The sequence below is a fragment of the Callorhinus ursinus genome, unplaced genomic scaffold (genome assembly GCF_003265705.2).
Source record: "Callorhinus ursinus isolate GAN/ISIS: 27379988/994484 unplaced genomic scaffold, GSC_fseal_2.0 scaffold1, whole genome shotgun sequence".
Classification (NCBI taxonomy): Eukaryota; Metazoa; Chordata; class Mammalia; order Carnivora; family Otariidae; genus Callorhinus; species Callorhinus ursinus.
This window is the reverse complement of record NW_027397063.1, coordinates 58,002,856-58,016,116: the sequence shown is the minus strand read 5'-3', so window position 1 is coordinate 58,016,116 and position 13,261 is coordinate 58,002,856. Positions and strand designations below refer to the sequence as shown.

At 42.7% G+C, this 13,261-nt stretch overlaps 1 protein-coding gene across 3 annotated transcripts in view; it reads right to left on the bottom strand.

Moving 5' to 3' along the window:
* The window catches only part of CASR (calcium sensing receptor), a 79,670-nt gene extending 66,611 nt beyond the window's left edge, over nt 1-13,059 (bottom strand). The window contains exons 1-2 of one of the 3 annotated variants that reach the window (XM_073894279.1): nt 12,618-12,644; nt 12,284-12,341 (exon numbers count right to left, since the gene is read on the bottom strand). The gene's annotated coding sequence lies outside the window, so the exon portion shown is untranslated. Of the gene's footprint in view, nt 1-12,272; nt 12,426-12,617; nt 12,645-12,966 lie in introns of those variants that run through there. The other 2 variants (XM_025868924.2, XM_073894275.1) reach the window with 2 other exon arrangements.
* Nucleotides 13,060-13,261: the final 202 nt, after the last annotated feature.

Below are 13,261 nucleotides of genomic sequence, written 5' to 3'. Positions count from 1 at the left end.
CCAAAGACACCCTGAGACCTGAAAGAAGGGGAGGCAATGTAATGAGGCTAGGAGACGCACACGAGTCAGCGGCACAAGGCAGTTAGGAGGTGACCTGGTTAGGAAACCAAAGTGCGCTGAGTCAAAGAAAAAAAAACATATGAAAACTTGCATGAAGGAAAAAAGTTACGAAAGAAGCTGAGAAGATGGAACTCGAGTATCTGTAGAAAAGGTTGTTTGTGGAGGAAATTATAAATATAAAAAAAGCACTGGTAAATATGAACAGCGGTCAAAGATCTTGTCATAAAAAAAAGCGGGACATTTTCTTCACAGTGTGAGTGAAGGTAAGGAAAGGTGGCTGTCTCCTGCTATACAGGAAAAATAAGAGCTGCCTGGCACAGGACCAGGTAGCAGAGGGAAGAGGAGAGGGCGTTTAGTTAGTTTAGACCAGAAAAAGGATTTGGACCAAACAAGCTATAAATTTGCTACCTGAACCACAAGGTACAACACACCAACAAGAGCTTAGTTTCCTGCAAATATTTCCAGCACGTATGATCAGCTCCCCAGCTCAGCCCTGCAGGGGGGTGGGCAAAAAGAACAATCCAAGAAGTCTTTAGCATAAAAGCACTAACAGAGGGAATGACCAAGATGCAGTTCCAAAGACTCTACGTCTTCAAACAACACACAGGCATTTTTCCAATTAAAGAAGAAAAATAAGTTTAAAAAAAAACCCTCCATGTCAATTTAAAAAGTACACAAAACGATAAGAGAAGAAAATAAAAATTAGTCTTAATTCTAACCCATTAATCTCACAACTCTTCACATTTTTTATATATACTACATATCTGTGTCTCTAGCTCTGTATCATTTGTTTGAATCTATTTTGTCATACCTGTTTTTACAAAAATGGATGTAATCTGAAATCCTATAGTAGTTACTATATCATGAACACTTTTCTATACCACTGAATATTCTTTTTCCAAATAATTTATAATGGCCACTTGTATTTCATTACCTCTATGTATCATACTTAATTCCCTTTTGTTGGACATGGAACCTATTTCAAATTTTTCATATTATGGATATTGCCTCCCTAACCTTCCTTAGGGTTAAATCTTTCCTTAGTATAAATTCAGGCATGGGAATTGTTAGATTAAAGGATAAGAACATTTTAAAAGCTCATGATATGTATTGCCAAACTGCCTTCCAATAAGGGTGTTTTCATTTACACTGTCATGGAAGTACATGAGAGAGCTTTTGGCAAAATCATCATATTTTTTGAAGAATGGAACAAAGCTCCGAGAAACTAAATTTTGACTATGGGCTTTGGAATTATGTGACATAGGTTTGAATCTAGGCTGTTCCACTTACTGGCCATGAGACCTCAGGCAAATCACTTATCCTCATTAAACCTCAGTTTTTTCATTGTATCAGGATAATACCTAACTAAAGTTTTTGATAGGATTAAACAAAGCAAGGCATAAAAATGCTTAGCGCAATGTCTAATACATTGTAAACAGTAAATGGTATTTCTTAGAATTTTTTTTCTTATGGTTTCATACCAAAGGCTACCAAAAATAGCACATGGAATGTGGCACCACGGAGAAGGAATTCAGATTACAGGGAATACTAAAGGAAAGCGTCAGGGCCACCACGAAACTGGCTCATTAATGTGGGCCAGCAAAAAGCCTTCTTCAATTAGAAAACTAATTGGCTCTAAAATTATGTCCTAGTGGTGTCATTTTAACAGCATAGCTGCATGAGGCTGCAACACAAACACAACGAGCACTTTCCTACTGATGGACGGGGAGGAAATGAAAGCGCTATGGGAAATCTCACCCCTTTGCTATGAGGCCCAGCTGCTCTGCAGACCCCTTACAAGGAGATAATGACAAGTTTTGGGAAAATTACAAAAGGAAGATTTTAAGCCCCGAGATGTGTAAGCTGTCATAGTGGGTTGACACCACTCAAGCAGTAACAGGAATATTGACCTCAAAAAGAAGGAGGAAGGCAGGAATGGAAAGAGGCAGGGAATGAGGGGAGAAAGGAGGGGAGAAAAGAACCAAAGTGTGCAGACCACCATACTGGCCCTAATAGGCTTCATTAGGGGGCAAGTAGCTCCACAGGTGTACAAACTGGGAGTGGGCAGTTGAGAACGCCTGACATACTTGAATGAAGACATTCAATGAAGGATGCAGAGCGAACCTGGGAAGTAAAATAATGGAAATGGAATTTGAATAAATATGGAAGGAGAGGAGGGGTGTCTGGCAACCCTCAAAAAGAACCAAGGGTCACAGGACATTGCTAGTGTTTTTCTGCCAAACACAGGGTCTCAGAAAAGTTCCTTCTCCTGATACTATGGAACAACAGGGCAAACACTAGCAAGTCACCCACAGCTGCAATGCAGGGAAGGGGGAAGGAGGGTTAAGGTTGTCTTATTTGTTGACTTCTTGTTGATGTGGCTTGATTTCACCAAATTAGGAAGGGACAAGGTAGAGATAGGGGGCTAGGTAAGGAGACGAGTAGGAAGGGGGGTGTGGGTAATGGGAGCAATCAGTCCCCACAATGGCTACTTGAAGGGGAACCCAGAGATGCAGGAGATGGGCCATGCCTTCAAGGAGTTTCAAATTCAGTTAGGAAGACAAAATCCCTTGATATAGAAAATGCAAACATATATGATAAATGGCCAGGTAAGAACCTAAGATGTGGTGGGGTGTTGGCTGCGAGCAGGTTTAAGTTGGGAAGGCTTCCTGGCATAGCAGGCCTGGATGGGTCCTGGATAGATGATGAGGAGAGAGGGGTTTCTAGACTGGGGACTTGGCAGGAGCTAGGCAGCTGAGGCAGGACTGAGAAGGCATGTTGACTGGAGACCTGCTGACATGTACCACCACGGACAGGACAGTAAAATGGAAAGAGATTGGGCGTTGGGGCCAAGAGGACCTGTTCCTCCCACTTACTAGGAGTCCTAGGACCTTAGTTTTCTCACCTTTAAAATGAGGATTGTTGAAAGGATGAAAAAAAAATAATCTGAATAAAACACTAACAGTTACTGGAGGTTCATAAGTGCTTAGAAAGTGATAGAAAATTTTATGATATGACCACTTCTGGAGATAAAAGCACAGCATAGGAAGGAGAGGACAGGAGAATGATAACATAAAAAACAAGTTGAAGATTTCCAGAAATGTAAATGTTCAAATAAGAAAGGTACAACATAAGGAGTGATAAAAGTTAAAGAGGGAATGGATCCGCGCAGGGCTACCTAAAGTGTGGTCCATGGATCAGCATCCCCAGCATCACCTTGGGAACCGGTAAGAATTCCAGACATTTGGCTCTACCCCAGAACTACTTAATCCGAATTTCTGGGGGTGGAGCTCAGCAATCTACATGTTAAGAGTATCCCCAACCTTAAAGTTTGAAAGTCCTGGGCTGGAGGAATCAAAAATTTCTTGGTCAAGAGATTGGCTCAAAGTAGATACACCTGATTCCAGTTAGCTTTGACCTCAAAGTTAATCTTTTCACAAGTCCATGAAGGTTATTAATTTATAAAGAACTTTAGAGATCCTGTATGGAAAGTAAAACTATGGAAAAAGGTTAAGATAGATGATAGTCACAGAATATGGGTACAGTAAGTGGGATTAGGTTATGTCAGCGCAACTATGTGTTGTTGGTAATAAAGTTATAAAAAAAACCTTTAGCCCCAAAGGTTTTTAGGGCTTTGAGGATTTTGGGATTGTAAATGATACTGATTCATTTAAGCCACAAAACAAGCCTATGTGGTAGGTACTCTTGTCATCCCCTTTGTGTAGATGAGAAAAGTAAGGCACAGAGAAGTTTCCAAGGTTACATGCTAATACGAGGCAGAGCCGGGATTTGAACCCAGGTGGTGAGACTCCAGAATCCATGCTTTTAGCTGCTAGACTATGCTGCTTCCCCCACCCCACCCCCTGCCCACCATAACTGGTATAACCACTCCCTTACTATTGGACATATAGGTTGTCTCCAGCATTTCACTTTCATAAATAAACACTGTGGAGGACCTCTTAAGGTATAAGACTCTAACCATATTCCTGATAATTTCTTTAGGACAGAATCCCAGAAACTGAAATCCTTGGTCAAGGGCCACAAACAATTTTAAGGCAATTGTTTTCCAGATAATGTGTTATGAGGGTAGCCATTTCATCCCACCCCACCTATATTATCTTTAAAGTCTTAGTATTCTTTTGTTTCTTTTTTATTAACAAATAATGTATTATTTGTTTCAGAGGTACAGGTCTGATTCATCAGTCTTACACAATTCACAGTGCTCACCATAGCACATACCCTCCCCAATGTCCATCACCCAGCCACCCCATCCCTCCCACCCCCCTCCACTCCAGCAACCCTCAGTTTGTTTCCTGACATTAAGAGTCTCTTATGGTTTGTCTCCCTCTCTGGTTTCGTCTTGTTTCATTTTTCCCTCCCTTCCCCCATGATCCTCTGCGTTTTTTCTCAAATTCCACATATCAGTGAGATCATATAATTGTCTTTCTCTGATTGTAAAGTCTTAGGATTCTTAATAAACAAACTAGTATATCATTTTAAAAAATTCTTATTTCTTTTATTCATGTAAAGTTAAAATATTTGTATATGTTTAGCAATCACATGCTTTTCTTTATTTGAAAACTGTTAAGTCCTTTGCCCACTTTTTTGAAACCACAGTTTTAATGTTCTTCGTAATAAATTCCATGTGCTCTTTAGATACTGAAGCTTTTAACATTTTGGCATATTTGGTATGATTTGTTTTAGTTTTTTTTCCTTTTAATTTAGTTATGACTTTTATATATAGTATTTTAAATGTTTATGTATAAAATCTATTAATATTTTCCTTCATGATTCTCTGCTGCTTTCATACTTAAAAAGAATTTCCTCATTCCCATAAACAATCCTCTGCTTTCCTCCCCACACCCCCATAAGGAAACTTTCCAAACTTCAAGTTTAGCTTGAAGTTACAATTTGAGGGAGTATATTTATAGTAAGAAGTTCATTTCTTCGGAAAGCTAAAAGAGCTATGTGTGTTCCCTTTTGCTGTTAGATATCCGTTGAGTTCCATGAAACCTGCATACGATCAAGAGACAGCCAGATAGTGGGAAGAGTCGAGGGCTAGAAATAAATGCACTCAGGAGCATTAATCCACTGTGTCATCTATGGTCATGTTTTCTCTGGCAAGTCATTCCACGTTGCAGTGCCCTGGTTTTCTCATTTGTAGGATGGAGACGATGATACCTGTCCTGTTCATCTCCCTTTTTACCTCCTGAGATGTTCTGAGGATCATATGAGTTAATCACCACTGAGTGCTATAGCAGTCTACATCTTGAGATTTGTTCCTTCATTCAGCTCCTCCAATGTACTAGGCACCGAGCTGGACTCTGGAGTTTCTACACTGAATAAGACCTGCTGTCTGTGCTGGATGAGGTTAAACAAGGTGTATTAGATCTTTTAAGTCTTTTAACAACCAACGAGTGGGCAAAATGAGGTGGGTGAAATGGGTGAAGGACGTCAGAAGGTACAAACTTCCAGTTATAAAATAAGTAACGGGGATGTAATGAACAGCATGCTGACTGTATTGCATATTTGAAAGTTGCTAAGAGAGTAGATCTTAGTTCTCATCACAAGAAAAAAATTGCTTATGGTGATGGATGTTAACTAGACTTATTGTGGTGATCATTTTGCAATATATACAAATATAAGATCATTATGTTGTATACCTGAAACTAATATAATGTATGTCAATTATAACTCAATTAAAAAAAAACCCAGTGAAGTAGGTGATATTAATAATTCCAGTTTATAGATAAGGAAACCGGAGCACAGAGAGGTTAAGTAACTCGCCCAAGGTCTCACAACTAGAAAGCTGTAGAGCTGGGACACAGGCCCAGGCAGTGTAACTCCAAAGTCCAGACTTTTAACCATGAGGCTATGCTGCCTCTCAAAAGGTGAGGGTGATAATTAGATAACTGCAGAGTGAAACTTTATTTGGAATATTTTCATTTTTAAGAATACAGGAAGAGAAGGCCATATGGCCTCCTCACTAGCTTTATCTCTTGATCTCTCCATTGACAAACAGAGCAAAAGGGCTCCCTTGGACAGGGGTTTGGGGTGTAGGGAGGAGCAGACTAGAATCTTGACCTGAGGGAGCTCATGAGCTGATGGACTGGGGGTCTGAAGCTGTGGTAGAGAACCTTGGTCTGATGGTTGCGCTCTCACTGGCTCTCTCTGATCAGCTGCCACGTCCCTTCCTCTCCCTTCCCACCCTCTTCCACAAGGGCTACCAGACTGGAGATCTGCGTATCAAGACTGGCCTATCTGAGTTTGTACTGCTAACTGAATGCCTGACATGCAGTTGGAGCTCAACCAATGCCTGTTGAACTAAACTAAAGGCTTATGTCAAATTACAGAATATTTAGAAGGACTAAATGGAGGATATGGTAATTTTTTCAACCATCAGCTTCTATTAAGAGGAGAAAAACAACTTTTTTCCTAAGGACAGACAGCTCACAATTATTGTTGGGGGGTGGGGGAAACAGTAACAGTATCTTTGAGCCTGCTTCTTTCTTTGTACATGAAAAACAAAAAAATAAACAAGAAACATGCTTGTTAGGAACTCCACCAACAAAAAACATGGGAGAAAGAAGTCAAATCACTTCATTTTCTTACTGCTAGTAATTTTGCTTGTATGTATGTGAAAGACTTGTTGAAAGAATAGCTAAAATTAGTTTTCTCCCTGCAGGTATCATATTACCTTTGCCCCCATCATACTGATAAGCATTCCCCTAGGGTGGAGGAAAGGAGGGTTCCACCCCAGTTCCTAGGGAAAAAAATCAATTATAGATGAGAAACACGTAAAAGCCAATTAATTCAGGTTACTTAACCTATGAAATCTTCATTCTTCCTGCTTTATCAGTGTAAGGAAAGATCTCAGACAGGAACTGAGTCAAAGGATGTGGACCAGTTAAGCAGCTACCATATGCCAGGCATTGTGTTAAGCACTTTCCACATATAGTTCATTTAAACCTCACAACCACACTTTGAAGGAGACATTACCTCTGTTTTACAGATATCCAAAGGAATATCCACCAGTAAAAACTGAGGCGCAGAGAGGTGAGATGTGTTGCCCAAAGTCACAGAGATGGACGATCCACTTTTATCCAAACTCTAGACTGTCTAGGGCAGAGGCAGACCTTATTTTTCCTCATTTTACTTTCCCACCTCACTCATTGGCCCTGCCTAATTATAATGTCTGTTCATTTCTGTGGCTTCAAGTAATTATACAGTTGTTCAAGCAAGTGAATTCAACATTCAGTCAGCATTTCCTAGGATCCACGTTTGGGGGAAACAGGCACAAAGTTCCCAACCACTGTTCAGCAAACGTTACCACACACATCTGGATTATTTTCCATCTTATGAACGGATGATGTGGTTACCAAGACTACATTGCATTATAAAATAGGAACCACCTAAATCCTCTGATTCTCAATAGCTTTAATAGAGGCACCTTAACCTGTGCATACTGAATTGTGAGAGGGCATTTGAGAAAAAAGGAGAAAAAATTCAATCAGGTTAGTGTCAGGCAAGAGTAAAAACAAAACTACCAGGCATGAGTGAGTGTTGTATGTGCCACTTATGACAATGGCAAATGGATGAAATCTAATGTTCACTCACCTTGAACTAAAAGCCTCCAGAGATGAGAGAGACAGAGAGAGAGATAATGGCTTTTATTTGTTATGGATCAACTAAGCCTTCCTGATACTATTTTATGTTGTAACACAGAAGTTGTCAAGGAGTCTTCTCAATTACAAAGACAGCTTTTTTTTTTTTTGGTTCCAATCATTAAGTCCTCTGCACAGAAGCACTTCCTAGATACCTGATCCCTAGTCCTGGTTGATACCTGGTTTCCTTTTGTTATCCTAAAACCATTTAGATGACAGAACCAAAAAATGACAGACTAGAATCCCACTCCCCACAAGTAATTAGTAATTGAGTTTTGTGGAGTTTACCTTGCAGACATCTCAAGCCTTGGTTCCTTCTCTCCATGGCCACTGCCATGGCCACCATGGTTCAGACTATCATCATCATCATCTGAATGGGTATAATTACTCTAAGTGGTTTCTCTGTTCCAGACTTGCCCCCCTTTAACTCAGCATCCTTATGCAGCCAGAATGATTACGGTCTAAATAAAAATGCTCATTAAGTCACTTCTCTACTTAAAACCCTACAGTGGCTTCCTTTGCATTAGGATAAATAATGAAAAAAAAAAGCGCCAATAATAACTAGATGCATAATCTGTGCTGGGTACTACATGACCTATCCTCAGTTCTTGCAGGAACCCAATAAGGGAGGTACAATCTTCATTACCATTACTTATTGAGGTCAAGTTACTTAACCAAGGCCCCACAGCTAGAAAGTGGCAGAGCCGTGACTCAAACTTGGGTCTATATGTCTTCACAGTGCGTATTTTAAAACCACCAACTACTGTGTGATGGCATGCAGGTTCTCTGTGACCTGGCCTGCTCACCACTCCAGCCTCATCTCTTCATGAGCCCCTTTTTGCTACTTATGCTTCAGCTCTTTGAGCCATGTGCATGTCCTGGACCTTGACATGCTGTTTCACACTTCTTTTTTTGCACACAAATCCCTTCTTCTATAATGCCCTCTTCCCTTTGTTTATCTTGTGGAATGTCTCTCGTCTTTTAAGATTCATCTCAAGTGTTAACTCATCCATGAACCTTCCCTCAATCCCTCCTCTCCTTGGTGGAACTGACCCCTCCGCTCCCTGTGTATCACTGTCCCCTAATTATGCTTTCATTATGGCAACCACAATGCTTTCCCATCCTTACATGAATAAGTATGAGTCCCCTGTCTTAGACTTCTATGAATTCCTTAAACACTGGGACCATGTCTTACTAATCCATTTTATCCACAGTATCTAGCACAGTGCTGGGCATATAGAAGGTTTACTGCAAATATTGTTGAATAAATGAAAATATTTGTGTGCATGTGAAGTAGGTTGCTTGGTCAGAGCACCCCATGCCAATATATTGTGAGATTTATATTGCTTTTACTTAGAGCATCAATGCAATTAGTAATTTTTTTTCTTAACTAAAGGACTGAATATGAAACTCTGAAGAGGTACATGCAGCTTTAGAGTAACTAAACATTTTGACATCCTACCAATTAGAGCAGTGGATGAGTAGAGAGAAGATATTGTAGTCTACCTGCCACACTTCTTTTCACCTGGGAAAGTACTGGGAAAGTGATAACAATGAGTTGTCACTGTACAAACCAAATTTGGTATGACAGTTACATATATATATCTACCTTAGCAATGGGAATATGGATGATTCACATTTGAACCACAATGCACATATTTTATTATGCACAGTAAAAGAAACTGATAAGAATGAAATTAAACATTTAATTTAAAAGTAAGAATAACAGCAATGGAAAACCATGACCACCTCAAGACAGCACAGATGATGCTGTGATAGCAAGGAATCCTTTCCCCAAATTCCAGAAATGCCAATTCTACGTGTATACACATGCCGTATGGCAAACACTACGTGGCAGCCAGACTTCTTGATTACTAGCAGCCAAATGCAATTTCTAGCCAATACATTCTGCTCCTATCTCAAAACCATATATATCTTCAATATTTCCACCTACTCTTGAATCTCAGCTCAAGGGAAACCTCCTTGAGAAAGGCTTCCTTGGTCTTTCAGTACAGTCTGTATACACCCTCAAAGAACTTGATTTCTTTCCTTTAGGGAACTTATTTTAGTTTGTAATTACATATTCAGTACTTTGTTATTTTACTAACAGTTGCTTCTCTAAAGCATCTATAAGCTCCAGGAGATCAGAGATCTTGCCTGGTTTTATTCACTATTTTTCTTCCAGTGACTGACACATAGCCAGGCACTCTATAAACATTATGAATGAATGAATGAATGAATGAATGGATCATTGCCATGTCTTAAAAATTATACCTGATTCCTTATGAGACTCAAGCTGGTACTCAATTCATTCCTCCTCATTATTTCCCTACCCTACCACAAGGATCAGTCCTTATTTTCAAATCTACTCCCCTACTAACCTCCATTCAAAAAGGCTTCTTACAAGTGGGGGCTTCTAACCAACCTGAACTTTCTGACATGTGTGGGATCCAGGTCTAGGTCATGCAACATGAAAAAAATAAACAAAATAAAGGAAGTGTAGTGACTTAGAGTACTTATTAGGTTATTTTATTAATTAGTTAATTAATTAATTTATTTTTAAAGATTTATTTATTTCAGAGAGAGAGCAGGAGGGAGGGGGAGAGGGAGAGGGAGAGAGAGTCTTAAGCAGACTCTGCACCGAGCACAGAGCCCTACTAGGGGCTCCATCCCATGACCCTGAGATCTCGGCCTGAGCTAAAACCAAGAGTTGACTGCTTAACCAACTGTACCACCCAGGTGCCCCCTATTAGGTTATTTTAAACACTCTACATAACTCCTAAAAAACCTATTAGTTCCTTAAAAATAATTTAAACTACTTCTATTTTATCATATAGATAAAAATGGGTTTATTTGCTGATTTTCTTTCCATTTCTCAATATATTTTGGCCTTGCGTAGTAAAAGCCTTGGAACAGAGTTGCTTGTGCTAATTGTTAGCAAGAAGTTAAGCCACACGTGTGGTCTTATAGCAAAATTATCTGGAGATTATTCCTAAATGACAGGGCCCCGTGCTTCAGGATTCTTCTCCACTCAAGAACCTGGCCTGCTCCTCCCTTCTTACTTCTGTGTTCCTCTCTAACTCTCTAACCCTTCTTCTACGTCTCTCCCCACCACCTCCCCACCTCCGTTGTCTGCCACAAAGCTATGTCCCTGAACCCCTTCACGAGTATAAAACATCCATCTTTTGAGGTTCTTCCAGAGGAAGAATCCTAAGCCCGCCACTCTGCTGGGCCTGGGTGGAGAAGGAAGAGGCAATGCAAAGCTGTGATCGGCAAAGTTCTGCTTTCAAGAATAGGAACCCGTGAGGTGTTAATTCCTGGAAATCGAGCGCATTTTAGGAAATACCCTTCATTAATTCCCCTCAGTACCAGACTCTACTTAAATCACACTTGGAAAGTCTAGTTTAAGGGAAAGAACATAGTATAGCATTCATCATGGACTCTTCCCTAATGCTGGGAGAGTTAAGGAAAGTAAATGAAGTATCCTCTCAGTAGTGGGCTCCCTACCCCAAGGGCCACCGCAGTGGAAGACTTTGAAGACAGCAGGGGCGGTGCCAGTGGGCAACGCTGGAGATTATGGGATGTGGGCAGTGGCAGTGATGTCATTTTCTTCTGGTACTTTCATTAGGCAGGAGGTGGGTTAAAGAATCAAAAGGAGGGGGAGCGCCTGGGTGGCTCAGCCAGTTAAGCGGCTGCCTTTGGCTCAGGTCATGATCCCAGGGTCCTGGGATCGAGCCCTGCATTGGGCTCCCTAACTCGATGGGAAGCCTGCTTCTCCCTCTGCCTGCCACTTCCCCTGCCTGTGCTCTCTCTCTCTGTGTCAAATAAATAAATAAAATATATAAAAAAAAGAATCAAAAGGAGGGGACAGAGCAAGAGTAAGAAAGGACATGTGTGTAAAAAAAGAGCTATAAACTAGAAGATAAACTTTTGCATTATTTGATTTTAAAACCATGTGCACGTGTTATCTGTTAAAATTATAATTTTAAAATAATCTAAAAAATAAAAAGACCCCACCTGTCTGCTACCTTTTTTTTTTTCTCCCCAAGGAATGTGGCAGCTGGTGATCAGATCTGACACCCTAATTTGGTGCCACGGATGCAGTGTCCTCAAGGCACCAGGAGGCTTGGGCCGAGGAGGATGGGTGCTAACCCTGTGGCCCTCCCTTTCCTTTGCGAACACACTAGAAAGCTGCCCGTTCCCTTGTTAACACGCGGGGAAAGGGAATTCTTTCTGACGGCGCCACAGACAGAAACAAGGCGCAGGCACAACACACTACGCACAGCCCGTGTCTCGGTACGCACTCCCGTTCATCCGAGAGGGCGACCCCCAGCAACTTCTGTGGGTAACTCAACAGTCCGGTCCTTACCTGGAAGTCTTTGGTCTTGTAACTTTGCCCTGACTACCCCCACGCCGCGCCCCCGATGCTCCCAGGGCTGAGCTGTTCCGGCGGGCGCCCTTCATTTGGCTCCTGAGCCCGTGCGGTCCCTGGACCCCGCCACTGCCCATCCTGCATTGGGGCGCTTTCCGCCCGCCCTCCTCGCGTACCTTGATCCTACCTGTCGCCCTGGCCCGGGCTCCCTCACCAGGGGCAGCGCCGGCCGGTTGGCTGTAGATCTACCAGAAGATGGGCTGGAAGTTGAGCTCAGGACGCCAGGTGGACCTAGCTCCCGATGCCAAGGTCACGGTCTCGGAGAGGCACCAGCTGTTAGGGCCGGCCACAGCAGCCCCCGCCGACCAGCCGCCGCGGCTCCGGCCTCGGAGCTCCGCCCCTCTCCCGCTCCCCGCCCGCCTGCCCCCTGGGGATCCCAGACTGCGGAGCCCAACTCCCTTCGGAGACCACTCTCCCGCTGCTCTGTAACCTCGCACCCCCGGCAGCCCCAGTACCCTCACCGTCTTCCCAGTCCAGATCCAGCTGCGCTAACTTCTCTGGAGCCCGGCGCCGAAGGGGCCCCTTCTCTCCCCCGCGGGCCACTCGTTGGGTCTGGTTCCCCGGGGACAGCGGGCCCCGCGCTCGGGTCCTCTCCTGTCCTCTCCGCACCAGGAATTCCCAGACCCCAGATCCTGCTCCTGCAGTCAGAGAGAACCCCTTCTCTCCTCCTTGGAAATGGGAAGAGGCTTTAGACGTTGGGGGCTTACGATTCCACCAACGTTCTCTGTGCCAAGAGTGGGAAACTTTTTTTTGGTAAAAGGCCAGAGAGTCATAGTAAAATAAATATAGATCCCATGCCCAAACTCTTACTCATTCTGCAAGACTCGGGTCAAGCGCTGCCTACGCGGCGAGACTTTCTCGGTGCCCGAAAACCAGCTCCCTCCTCTCTTTGGTCCACGCTCCTGCGCCAAAGGGCTCTCGGTCCTCCTCGACCAGACGCAGGCACCTGCTGCGTGTGGTTTCCTGTACCCAGCCGACCCTGCGCTCCTTGAGGACCGGGACCCATGCCTTGCTCATTCCAGTCCCCAGACCCTGGCATGGCGCCCGCCACCTATCAGGCGCTCGAATATTGTTTGAATAGGAAAAATTAATTTCTTTTGTAGAA